The following is a 14,042-nucleotide window of genomic DNA, read 5'->3' as shown; positions in this document are numbered from 1 at the left end:
AAGGGCTATACTATAATACACCCACTTCCTGACAATGGACACTTAATGTTTTGAGGCCCTCATGCACGTCTCTACCCAGGGACAACGTGGAGCCTCCCAATTTTTGGCTGCCCTGCCTAAGGGCTATACTACAATAGACCCACTTCATTACAATGGGCACTTCAGGTTTACAGGCCATCATGCACGTCTCTATCCAGGGACAATGTGGAGCCTCCCAATTTTTGGCTGCCCTGCCTAAGGGCTATACTACAATAGACCCACTTCCTTACAATGGGCACTTCAGGTTTACAGGCCCTCATGCACGTCTGTATGCAGGGGCATTGGTGAACCTCACAATTTTGGACTGCCCTGGCAAAGGAAAATACTACAAAGACTCACTTCCTCAAAATGGGCACATTAGACTCAAGAGGCCTTCATGTACGTCTCTTCTCAGGGACATCGGAGTGCCACACAATGTTTTCACGTAAAATCTTTCATGTATTAATCTCAAAAAGTAACATACACCAACTCTATCTCACTATTGGGTATGTGCCCTTAACATTTCCGCCATGAAAAATCATTTTGGGGTCATTTTGGAAGGTTTTCTGGTGAGTCCGTAAAAATGGCGTAAAACGCAGACAAAATTGTTCACAGCTGTGACTTTTCAGTGATAAATGCTTCAAGGGGTCTTCCCCATGCTGTTGCCATGTCATTTGAGCACTCTTCTGAGACTTTTGTGACATTTTTAGGGTTTCTCCATGCTGCCGGGGGGTCATTTCACAAAAATACTCGGGTCTCCCATAGGATAACATTGGGCTCGTTGCTCGGCCCGAGTACACGAGTATCTTAGGATGCTCGGCCCGAGATTCGAGCACCCGAGCTTTTTAGTACTCGCTCATCACTAAGTATTACACTTCCACAGGTAACTCACAGTTCCTGGAGTCCTGGTTCCTTACTCCAAGGTCCTTGTCTCCTTTACAGCAACCCGTTCTTGCTTTAGGACTTTACACTTTTCTTTCTTTACTTCACTTTTTCACTCCTCTTTCCTTCACTCCCAACTCTTAACAACCGAACACTTCCTCCCGCCAACTTCCCAACTGGCCACTTGCCCCTCCCCTTGCTAGGTCTCTCTCTACAGATTGTGTGTCAATTAGCCAATAACTGCCCATCCCTTTTATTTGTTGCTAGGCAGTCTCCCAGTCTAGAATTGGGGTTATCTATGTGGCCTGAGGGTGCTGGTGTGTTGACTGGCACGGATATTCCAGGGTTTGGGTTTCCATGTTCACATTTTGTGGCACCTGATACCTCAGGGGTGCTACACTAGGTTGAAGGAAATGTAACTTATAAAAGTCTGAATAAGATTTGAAAATTTAGAATATTAAATGTGTTTTCCCTTAATCCCATCAACAGTACCACATTTTGGGAGTTTGCTACATTGTGGGCTTATAGAACAGGTAGAAATTTTAATTGACACAATATAAAGGTATTTTAAACTCCGCACTTTTTTGTGTTTTAAATATTTTTAGCTATATTTTAGAGTAGTAAAAAGATTAAAAGAAGGGATCAGAGTTCTGCTGATGGGACTAAGGGAAAAGTAATATATATTCCAAATAAGAAGTGGTATTGCATCATATCGGGAGAGTTCCACTGAGAAAGATCTTCAGACAAGTTATGTAACTAGAGAAAAAAAACAATTTTATTGACAAATAAAGGAAATCTTTACATTGAATGATGGTCAAAACCTCAGCCTAAACTATTCTGGATTAAACTTAACGTTTCGGAATGGCCCAAAATATGAAACTTATTTATCTTCTTTATCTGGTACAGCTAGGATAATTTATTTCAAGGGCTCAAAGAGAGGATCACAATATTTTTTATATAATATGAGATATCCCACAGACGACAATTTAACCCACATTTTATTATATTTATTTTGGGCTACCCTCTTCAATCTTTTCTGAATGCAGCCACCAGTCATATTTCTAACCATTCGCTTAACAGATTCCGCCACTCTGTGCCAGTCATTGCACTGGTTGCCTATCCACTACAGAGTACAAAGTAAACATATCATATTCACCAACAAAGCTGCTTGCTGCATGTCTCTGATATATAAGAAGTGTATGTGCTGCATGTGTCTGATATGTGAGAGGTGTATGTGTTGCATGTGTCTGATATGTGAGAGGTATGTATGCTGCAGATCTCTAATATGTGAGAGGTGTGTATGCTGCATGTCTCTGATATTGTGAGAGGTGTGTGTGCTGCATCTCTCTGATATGTGAGAGGTGTGTGTGCTGCATGTCTCTGATATGTGAGAGGTGTGTGCTGCATGTCTCTAATATGTCAGAGGTGTCTGTGCGGAATGTCTCTGATATGTGAGAGGTGTGTGTGCTGCATGTGTTTGATATGTGAGAGGTGTATGTGCTGCATGTGTCTGATATATGAGAGGTGTGTATGCTGCAGATCTCTAATCTGTGAGAGGTGTGTATGCTGCATGTCTCTGATATTGTGAGAGGTGTGTGTGCTGCATCTCTCTGATATGTGAGAGGTGTGTGTGCTGCATGTCTCTGATATGTGAGAGGTGTGTGTGCTGCATGTCTCTAATATGTCAGAGGTGTCTGTGCGGAATGTCTCTGATATGTGAGAGGTGTGTGTGCTGCATGTGTTTGATATGTGAGAGGTGTATGTGCTGCATGTGTCTGGTATGTGAGAGGTGTGTGTGCTGCATATCTCTAATATGTGAGAGGTGTGTATGCTGCATGTCTCTGATATTGTGAGAGGTGTGTGTGCTGCATTTCTCTGATATGTGAGAGGTGTGTGTGCTGCATGTCTCTAATATGTCAGAGGTATCTGTGCGGAATGTCTCTGATATGTAAGAGGTGTGTGTGCTGCATGTGTTTGATATGTGAGAGGTGTGTGTGCTGCATGTCTCTAATATGTCAGAAGTATCTGTGCGGAATGTCTCTGATATGTAAGAGGTGTGTGTGCTGCAGGTTTCTGATATGTGAGAGGTGTGTGTGCTGCAAGTCTCTGATATGTGAGAGGTGTGTGTGCTGCATGTTTCTGATATTGTGAGAGGTGTGTGTGCTGTATGTCTCTGATATGTGAGAGGTGTGTGTGCTGTATGTCTCTGATATGTGAAAGGTGTGTGTGCTGCATGTCTCTAATATGTCAGAGGTGTCTGTGCAGAATGTCTCTGATATGTGAGAGGTGTGTGTGCTGCATGTATCTGATATGTGAGAGGCGTGTGTGTTGCAGGTCTCTGATATGTGAGAGGTGTGTGCTGTAGGTTTCTGATATGTGAGAGGTGTGTGCTGCATGTCTCTGATATGTGAGAGGTGTGTGTGTAGCACCCAGGGATATGCGGTACTCAGTTCCGGGCAGTGTACGTCCTGGGAATGTCACGATGGTGGCCGTTACCTGGTTCCGTGCCGTGGGCCCTTTTTGTAATGGGGATATTTACAGGGGAGATTTGAATAGAATTCATTTGTTGACGCCACTCGCGGTGTTGCGGCCAAGTATAGGGAACCGCCGCTTCAGAATGTCTCTACTGGGGCTGATGGTATGAGCAGCTAGTATGATAGTATGGTAGTCCCTCCGCAAGTAGTTTCTCAGGTCATCCATTCAAAAGCCAAGAGGTGACATCCAGGCAAAATATCAGAGTCAACAAGTCGACTCATCACAACTGATGAACTGGTGCCCTGGCGGTGGCGGTGTTCCTCCTTAATGGTTGGACTGTTGCCTTCAATCGGGACTTGGTTGTAGGGGGATCTACGTCCCCTTCACTGACGGATTCGGCAAATTATGGCGACTCCTAGCCTTGCCGGGGTCCGAGAGGCCCCTGCCCTGGTGCTGACTGTCCTTTGCACGCTGCTCCAGACCGCCGGGCTACTACCCGTCCGCGGTCCTTCCAGGAACTCCCGAACAGTCACTCCTCTGGACAGTCACCGTCGTTGCTGACCTTGCTGACCCTGTCCTGCACACAGCTGGACTCACTTCAGGCTTTCTTTCTGTCACCTTTCACCTTCCTTTTCTCCTCCTTTACCACTTCACTTCCCTAGCTTAACTTCTTATTTACTCCTTTCACTTCCTCCTTCTAAACTGAACTTCACTCTAGCCCTGCCTGGGCTCAACTGCCTGGGACTTTCTGCCTCCAGGGCTGTGAACTCCTCGGTGGGCGGAGCCAACCGCCTGGCCCACCCCCTGGTGTGAACATCAGCCTCTGGAGGAAGGCAACAAGGATTTCTGGTTAGCTTTAGTGTTCCTAACTGGGATCTAGGGTGTGGTGGTGTGATGACCTGTGACCCCTGGCTTGCCCAGGTAGGACGTCACATTCCCCATTAGCAAAATGCAGACCGTCCGCGGGCTGCCCGTCCAACACCGGTTTTATTTTTCTGAAAAATATAACATTGTAAACGGTAACATATGTACATTTTTAATGATTCTTCCCATAACGGGAGGCACTTTTCTTAAATGTTGCAAACGGTTTACGGTTATGGTTTCCGCTCTCTCCCACTCAAGCAACCTGGCCCTGATGCTGCCCCTAAAGCCCAGGCAGCACCCCTTGACCCACAGTCCAGCACACGGTACCCGAGCGGGATCTCTCCTTCCCCTCCAGAGGGTAGCCACCGGTTCCTTTGGTGGCTGGGCCCCAGCCTGCTCTGCTGAGGGCCCTCCCTCCAACCTGCCTCTCCGGAGGTGGCATTGCGGAAAACGGTACGGTAAAACAACTTATTTACAAGCCACTTAACGTTTGTGGTTGCCCTGCAAGTTCACGGGCTTGTCCATTGATAGTTCCCATGCAAACTTTTTAAACGGTCCCCACGGGGACAACGGTGCCGGCAACGGCCGGTTTTCTCAATCACAGTTAATCAGGTAAAGCTTCGGGTTTATCTTCTTTTATCATTTGCAACTTTTTCAAACAAACTTGTAAACATGCTGACTGGTGGTCCCAACGGGGACTGTGCAACGGCACTCCGCTGCCTTTTGCGGCTTAACAGTCCATTTTCACTCGTGGGGCTCTGGTGCCACCTTCACATGGTGCACCGCTCTGGACCCCAATGGTAGCTCGCTGCAGGCGATCTTCTTCCATATTCATGCGGGCATGCACATCCGCTCTACACCCCTCTCGGGCATCGATCTCCCTGCGCAGCTGCTGTTGACGCCGCTCCCAGCCGGGAGTACTTTCTGTTTGCTCCGGTTCAGCGTGTGCGGGAGACGGACCCAGCTAGAGTCCCTCCGTGTTGGCTATGACCGGCACCTTCAGTAATGAGGGACCCCGCTGTGACATGGCCTCCTCTGCCTCCTGGCAGCTGCATCCCCGCCGTGCCTCCGGTGCATCTTTGCTGACGGGCTCAGGCTTTGGCTTCTTCCATAGAAGCGGTTCAGGGTGGTCATGAGCTTCTGCTGCAGGTCGGTCCGCCGGGGCAGATTGGCAGGGTACCGCTACCGGTGGTGGTGGTAGCGGGCCTAGTGGCGGGGCAGCAGCAGCTAACGCGGGTAGCGGGAGAGGCAGCAGGGTGAACGGGTGTAGGCCGGGCCCCTCAGCCACAGCGGCCGATCCCTCGGGAATACAGGGACGTGGGTCTCTTACCCGTTCCTCAAAATCTTCCTCCACCTCGCATCTCCGCATAGCAGCCACCACTTCCACCATGTCGGCCTCCCACCCCTCCAGGAGGAGCTGCATGCGGACCTGCAGACGGCTGCTTAGCTGGGCGGTCCGGACTTCCACCCACGCCGCCATGCCGGGTGCGGGGACCACGGTGTTGTTGGTTGGACTCAGCATCTTTAGCAGCGGCCTCTTCCAGGAACCAATAAAAAGCCGCAGGGTCCTGGCGTCCCTGCTTCCATAGCCGCGCTCACATGCGGCCAGCCACCATTTCATCCCCCTTAGCTTCTTTCCAGCCCCTCCTTTATTGGGGCGGAGTTTTGGCCTTCCCGCCTCTGCTACTCGAGAAGACGCTCGAGCGGGAACTTTTCGCGCCAAAGATGGCGACTTCTGGAAATTGTCAGCCGGATACCTCCGGCGGTTACAAGGCGCACCTCTACCCAACGGCAGAGCGGTAAGATCCTGTTCGTGACGCCAAGTTGTTGCGGGCGGGGAGGAGGGTGTCAGCACACTACGCTCACCCCTTCTGCTCGGGTCCGGCGGCTGCTGCTCAGTGGTGGCTCGAGCTGTGGGCCGGATCCCGGGGGTTCTTGAGCGGCACTCCTCGCCCGTGAGTGAAAGGGGGGTTGTTGGGTGTGGGGATTGTTTATTGTCCGTGACGCCACCCACGGTTGTGGTGATTTCACCACCGCTGCTCAATATGGGGATCCCGGGGATGGTGATGCGGAGCAGCCAGGTGTTGTGTTGCCCCTCCGTGGGTAGGGGTTGGTGATCCCGGGGCCCGGTGATGAGATGGGAGATGCAGGGCCTGGTGGGCGCAGGGACGCGGGGGCAGCGCTGTGCCTTGCGGCACCGTGGTACTCACTCAGACTGAGACGTTGACACAGTTTTACGGTAAACCACACGGCTGGAAAGACGGTTCCCACGGACGGCTGCACTTGCTCTCCCAGTAGGTGACGGTGATGTCCCTTTTCCTTGCACCTTTGTTTCTGTGTTGGTAGCGATGGGTTCCCACCGGTAACCCGCTCCCCGGTTTCAAGCTGGACCGGAGGAGCTCTCCTTTGCCCGCAGACGCTGGCCCTGAGGAACTGGTGCCCTGGCGGTGGCGGTGTTCCTCCTTAATGGTTGGACTGTTGCCTTCAATCGGGACTTGGTTGTTGGGGGATCTACGTCCCCTTCACTGACGGATTCGGCAAATTATGGCGACTCCTAGCCTTGCCGGGGTCCGAGAGGCCCCTGCCCTGGTGCTGACTGTCCTTTGCACGCTGCTCCAGACCGCCGGGCCACTACCCGTCCGCGGTCCTTCCAGGAACTCCCGAACAGTCACTTCTCTGGACAGTCACCGTCGTTGCTGACCTTGCTGACCCTGTCCTGCACACAGCTGGACTCACTTCAGGCTTTCTTTCTGTCACCTTTCACCTTCCTTTTCTCCTCCTTTACCACTTCACTTCCCTAGCTTAACTTCTTGTTTACTCCTTTCACTTCCTCCTCCTAAACTGAACTTCACTCTAGCCCTGCCTGAGCTCAACTGCCTGGGACTTCCTGCCTCCAGGGCTGTGAACTCCTCGGTGGGCGGAGCCGACCGCCTGGCCCACCCCCTGGTGTGAACATCAGCCTCTGGAGGAAGGCAACAAGGATTTCTGCTTAGCTTTGGTGTTCCTAACTGGGATCTAGGGTGTGGTGGTGTGATGACCTGTGACCCCTGGCTTGCCGAGGGCGTCACATTATCAGTTCCTTTGTGACAAACACGACAGTGGAGATGGCTCGTACGCTTTGTTATAATGAGATCACAGATGTCCATGCAAACACCATGCGACAAACGTTACACAAGTCTGTAAAAAGGGAAAAAAAAAACTTGACTTCAATATCGTCATAAGAAGAAGAATGGGTGGTTTGGAAGAATGAGATTAAAGTCAACAGACTAGACTCTGATGGGTGCAAATGAGTCTAGAAGAAACAAGGGAAAAAAGGGCTAATGGATCGAGAAATTGAAGGAACTAGCAAGTTCAATAGAGGAAATCTGATTCTTTCACAGCCAAAGTCATTGGATACTTGACGAGAACCGATGGTGGGCTCAATGCTGAACTATATGGGAGCATCCTACAAGACAACTTACTTTCTACACTTCAGCACTATGAGTAGGAGAAGAACGACATAGGGTTCCAGCAGGACAACAACCTGAAGCATAAGTTGAGATTAGTGAAGAAATTATTCAATGACAATGACGTAAAGGTGCATGATTGGCACCACAGTCCCCAAACCTCAAGCCAATTGAACCCTTGTGGGTAGAGCTGATGAAAAACTGTATACATACCCAATTGAGGTGACCAGTATGCACCAGCATTGGCGATGTCTAGAAGAGACCTCGGATCAGATTTTGGTTGAAACATGCTTGAAACTGATTAAAAGCATGCCCACAAGGATTCAGGCAGTGTTTAAAGCTTGAGGTAAATTTACAAATAATGAAAATTAAAATATAGATTTTTTTTTTAGTAGTAAAACAGTTATTTTGCAGTGACATGACAAGAATCTAGATTTTTGCAAGTCAAATTTATGTATGAGATAGCCAGGATGAATGTCTATAAAATGAAGGTCATCTCATCTTTGAAGCTGTAGTGGATGGGGAGGTATGGAGCCTGAAATTAAAATCTTCAAAACATTGTTACCCTTTTGCTCATCAGTGTATATCACAGAGAACAAAAGGATCAGGAGTCCAATATTGCACATGTAGGAACTCATCTCAACATTCATGATTTGATCACGCCCATATGCAGTAAACTGTTGGCTGAACCTCCTTACATAGGATGGTTCGGCCGATATTAGTCTAATTTGTATGGTTCCTTAAAATAGTGATCTTGGAACCAAAGCAATTTATACTGTTAAAAAAATGGCAATAATAAGCAAATCTTATGTATAGTGCCTACAAGTAGTATTCAACCCCCTGCAGATTTAGCAGGTTTACACATTCGGAATTAACTTGGCATTGTGACATTTGGACTGTAGATCAGCCTGGAAGTGTGAAATGCACTGCAGCAAAAAAGAATGTTATTTCTTTTTTTATTTTTTTTTAAATTGTGAAAAGTTTATTCAGAGGGTCATTTATTATTCAACCCCTCAAACCACAAGAATTCTGTTTGGTTCCCCTAAAGTATTAAGAAGTATTTCAGGCACAAAGAACAATGAACTTCACATGTTTGGATTAATTATCTCTTTTTACAGCCTTTTCTGACTAATTAAGACCCTCCCCAAACTTGTGAACAGCACTCATACATGGTCAACATGGGAAAGACAAAGGAGCATTCCAAGGCCATCAGAGACAAGATCGTGGAGGGTCACAAGGCTGGCAAGGGGTACAAAACCCTTTCCAAGGAGTTGGGTCTACCTGTCTCCACTGTTGGGAGCATCATCCGGAAGTGGAAGGCTTATGGAACTACTGTTAGCCTTCCATGGCCTGGACAGCCTTTGAAAGTTTCCTCCTGTGCCGAGGCCAAGCTTGTCCGAAGAGTCAAGGCTAACCCAAGGACAACAAGGAAGGAGCTCCGGGAAGATCTCATGGCAGTGGGGACATTGGTTTCAGTCAATACCATAAGTAACGTACTCCACCGCAATGATCTCTGTTCCAGACGAGCCCGTAAGGTACCTTTACTTTCAAAGCGTCATGTCAAGGTTCGTCTACAGTTTGCTCATGATCACTTGGAGGACTCTGAGACAGACTGGTTCAAGGTTCTCTGGTCTGATGAGACCAAGATCGAGATCTTTGGTGCCAACCACACACGTGACGTTTGGAGACTGGATGGCACTGCATACGACCCCAAGAATACCATCCCTACAGTCAAGCATGGTGATGGCAGCATCATGCTGTAGGGCTGTTTCTCAGCCAAGGGGCCTGGCCATCTGGTCCGCATCCATGGGAAGATGGATAGCACGGCCTACCTGGAGATTTTGGCCAAGAACCTCCGCTCCTCCATCAAGGATCTTAAGATGGGTCGTCATTTCATCTTCCAACAAGACAACGACCCAAAGCACACAGCCAAGAAAACCAAGGCCTGGTTCAAGAGGGAAAAAATCAAGGTGTTGCAGTGGCCTAGTCAGTCTCCTGACCTTAACCCAATTGAAAACTTGTGGAAGGAGCTCAAGATTAAAGTCCACATGAGACACCCAAAGAACCTAGATAACTTGGAGAAGATCTGCATGGAGGAGTGGGCCAAAATAACTCCAGAGACCTGTGCCGGCCTGATCAGGTCTTATAAAAGACGATTATTAGCTGTAATTGCAAACAAGGGTTATTCCACAAAATATTAAACCTAGGGGTTGAATAATAATTGACCCACACTTTTATGTTGAAAATTTATTAAAATTTAACTGAGCAACATAACTTGTTGGTTTGTAAGATTTATGCATCTGTTAATAAATCCTGCTCTTGTTTGAAGTTTGCAGGCTCTAACTTATTTGCATCTTATCAAACCTGCTAAATCTGCAGGGGGTTGAATACTACTTGTAGGCACTGTAGATAAACAGCTAGATTTATATCTACTTTAGTTTTGGTTACAGTATTTGCACTTAAATACTTTTTTTAATTACATCATAAAAAGAGAAGTTTTAAGCATGTAAGAAATTAATAATTAAATAAGTTAAATTCATAGTCTATCTATGTCATATATTTGCATTACTTGCTGTTTAATCTGTTTGCACACGCAATCAGTAAATGTATCCAGTTATATTTTCACTACTGTTCATTTACAAAAATGTTAGAACTTCTGGATTATAAAACCCAGTGGGTAATAAATTTAGACTTTTTTCCTACATTTACTGTATATAAACAGATCAATGTTGACTAATTACTTTAGAATTAAAAATGTGAGCTATTTAAAAGATCCAATCCCTGAAATAAACTGTTGATACCAAATAAAGAAATGCAACTGCAACATTTTTTTATTTCCTAAGTAGGAAAATGTGGATTAGGTCAAGTTGGTATTAATATACAGAATAGAGGACTGTCTCCATCAAAGAAGCCATAAAGCTACTGGTCATTGTGGCTATCCACCAATGAAAATAGTATATGAATTATTCATGCAAGTAAAACTACTTTAATACTGAAGGGTTATTAATAATAAAGTAGAATAGGCATCAATATCCGATCAGGGGCAGATAAAGGGTAGCCAAGTAGCTGACAATCCAGAGTGTATGGCCCCCCAGCATCCAATATATCCTGTGACATATCTCATGATGTTATGGGAGGTCATGTGATAAGTTACATGAGGAATACACAGGTGCTTTGGTACTCATCTGTAGATGTAATGAGGTTGAGGGAGCACCACACATTGCCATTTTTTCCTCTTATGTACAGCGCTATATAAGGAGAGAGGATGTCATGTAATGGACAGTGCTAAACATAATGAGACAGGATAATATGTAATAAGGGACAGCACTGTACATATCAAGAGAGGATCTTAGGTAATAGGGATAGCACTATGTAAAAAGAGATGGGATTAGGACACAATATAAAAAGGAATGACACTATGTATAGCAAGAAGATGCTATGTAATAAGGGATGGAGCTACATATAACAAAGGAGGATGCTATATAATAAAGGCTGGTGCTTTAGATAACAAAACAGGATGCTATATAATAAGGGATGGCACTATACATAACAAGACAGAAAGCGATGTAATAAGGAACAGTACAATACATAATAGGAGAGTAAAATATGTAAAAACGGAAAGCACTGAACATAATAACAGGGAGGTTTTATACTAAGAAAAAGTGCAATACATAAGAAGAGGAGATGCTATGTTGTAAGGAGCAGAAATATACAAAATAGGATGCTATTCTATATAATGCCGGACACTCTTATAAAAAGCAAAAGTAGATGTTATTTAATAAAGGACAGCGCTATACATAGCAAGTGGAGAGGCTAAAGCCAGCTTTACACCTTACAATTAGGTATGCGATCTCGTATGCGATGTGACACGCCCAGGTTGCATATGCGATCTAATGAGATCGCACGTAGGTCGTTCATTTGCTGTCACACGTGCGTTAGTAGCCTATGTTAAATTGATCAATTTTGTGTGCGATCCTTTAGATCATGTGTTCTGTGACGTATGCATTGGGCACCCTTTTTTTTTTATTTATTGACTTGACAAGCGTGTGTAATGTGTAGGGATGCGTTTTTACTATGTCATCTGCCATTCAGCTCTGCTACATGGCCGCTGACAGCAGACACAGACAGCCATGTAGCAGCGGTGAATGGTAGTTCACAGCAGACACAGACAGAGCCGCACTGTCAGAATGAACTCGGGTGAACCTCACCCGACTTCATTGTCATGCTGCGGCTCTGTCTGTGTCGCGCCCTGATTAGCGGTCACCTGTGAAGGACTCACCGGTGACCGCTAAACTCCTGAGTAAGTGAATTGAGCAGCCCTCTCTCATATACTCACCGATCCCCGATCCCCGGCGCTGCACGGCATTCACACTGCTCCGGCGGCTTTTACTGTTTTGAAAAAGCCGGCCGCCCATTAAACAATCTCATATTCCCTGCTTACCCCGCCCACCGGCGCCTATGATTGGTTACAGTGAGACACGCCCCCCACGCTGAGTGACAGGTGTCACACTGCACCCAATCACAGCAGCCGGTGGGCGTGTCTATACTGTGTAGTGAAATAAATAATTAAATAATTAAAAAAAACGGCGTGCGGTTCCCCCCAATTTTAAAACCAGCCAGATACAGCCATACGGCTGAAGGCTGGTATTCTCAGGATGGGGAGCTCCACGTTATGGGGAGCCCCCCAGCCTAACAATATCAGCCAACAGCCGCCCAGAATTGCCGCATACATTATATGCGACAATTCTGGGACAGTACCCGGCTCTTCCCGATTTACCCTGGTGCGTTGGCAAATCGGGGTAATAATAAGTCCTAGATTAATCATGTCAGGCGTCTATGAGACACCTTCCATGATTAATCTGTAAATAACAGTAAATAAACACACACACACGAAAAAAATCCTTTATTGGAAATAAAAAACACACACACATTCCCTGGTTCACCACTTTAATCAGCCCCAAAAAGCCCTCCATGTCCGGCGTACTCCAGGATGCTCCAGCGTCGCATCTAGCGCTGCTGCATGGAGGTGACCGGAGCTGCAGCAGACACAGCCGCTCCGGTCACCTCCACGCAGCTAATGAAGACAGCCGCGCGATCAGCTGATCTGTCACTGAGGTTACCCGCTGTCACTGGATCCAGCGGTGGCCGCGGGTAACCTCAGTGACAGATCAGCTGATCGCGCTACTCACCTCAGTTGCTGACTGGAGCTGACCGGAGCAGCGGTGAGTAGCGCGATCAGCTTTACACCTTACAATTACAATCCTGAGAATACCAGCCTTCAGCCGTATGGCTTTATCTGGCTGGTTTTAAAATTGGGGGGAACCGCACGCCATTTTTTTTAATTATTTAATTATTTATTTCACTACACAGTATAGACACGCCCACCGGCTGCTGTGATTGGGTGCAGTGTGACACCTGTCACTCAGCGTGGGGGGCGTGTCTCACTGTAACCAATCATAGGCGCCTGTGGGCGGGGATAGCAGGGAATACGAGATTGTTTAATGGGCGGCCGGCTTTTTCAAAACAGTAAAAGCCGCCGGATCAGTGTGAATGCCGTGCAGCGCCGGGGATCGGGGATCGGTGAGTATATGAGAGAGGGGGATAGACTGACATGGACAGAGAGTGAGGGACAGAGATAGTGACGGACTGACAGAGATTAGTGCATGACAGACATTGTGAGGCGCTTCAGAACGCAGCTTTTCAGCTGCGCTCTGAAGCAGACCTTTTTTAAGCTGCGGTGCAGAGCGCACACCTGCGCACATAGCCTCAGACATCAAAATCGTATGATGGATGTCACACGTTACAATTGACTAGTTTCGTACTACCAAACGTCCAATGTATGAGGAATAAACGACGTGTATGCGATCACCTTATTTTCGTTCAATATCGATCGCATGTAGGTTTCACACGCAAATACATCACGAATGATGCCGGATGTGCGTCACTTACAACTTGACCCCGACGACGGATTGAAAGATCTATTGAAGTGTGTAAAGCAGGCTTAAGAGACAGTGCCATACATAACAAGGAGAGAAACTATATAACAAGTGACAATGCTATACATAAGAAGAAAGGTCACTCTATACTAATAGACAGCAGTATACATATTAAGCAAAATTATTTTACAAACAAAACTATTACTTCTATCATCTCCGCAAGTAAAGTTGCATTTACACTGAAAGATAATAGTAAACGAGCATTCGTTAACGTGTTGCCCACTACTCTGACAACCCCTTCTCAATTGCTATATTCTCCTGTAAAAAAGAAAGTTGCTCTTCATCATTTACTGCATTTACTGTGGTTTGTTTTTTGTAAACAGGCTATTAAATGACCACCAATCATTAAAGGTTTACCAAT

This window comes from Anomaloglossus baeobatrachus, chromosome 8 (genome assembly GCF_048569485.1).
Source record: "Anomaloglossus baeobatrachus isolate aAnoBae1 chromosome 8, aAnoBae1.hap1, whole genome shotgun sequence".
In the NCBI taxonomy this organism is placed as follows: domain Eukaryota; kingdom Metazoa; phylum Chordata; class Amphibia; order Anura; family Aromobatidae; genus Anomaloglossus; species Anomaloglossus baeobatrachus.
The sequence above is the reverse complement of the archived record's forward strand: the minus strand, read 5'-3'. Positions refer to the sequence as shown.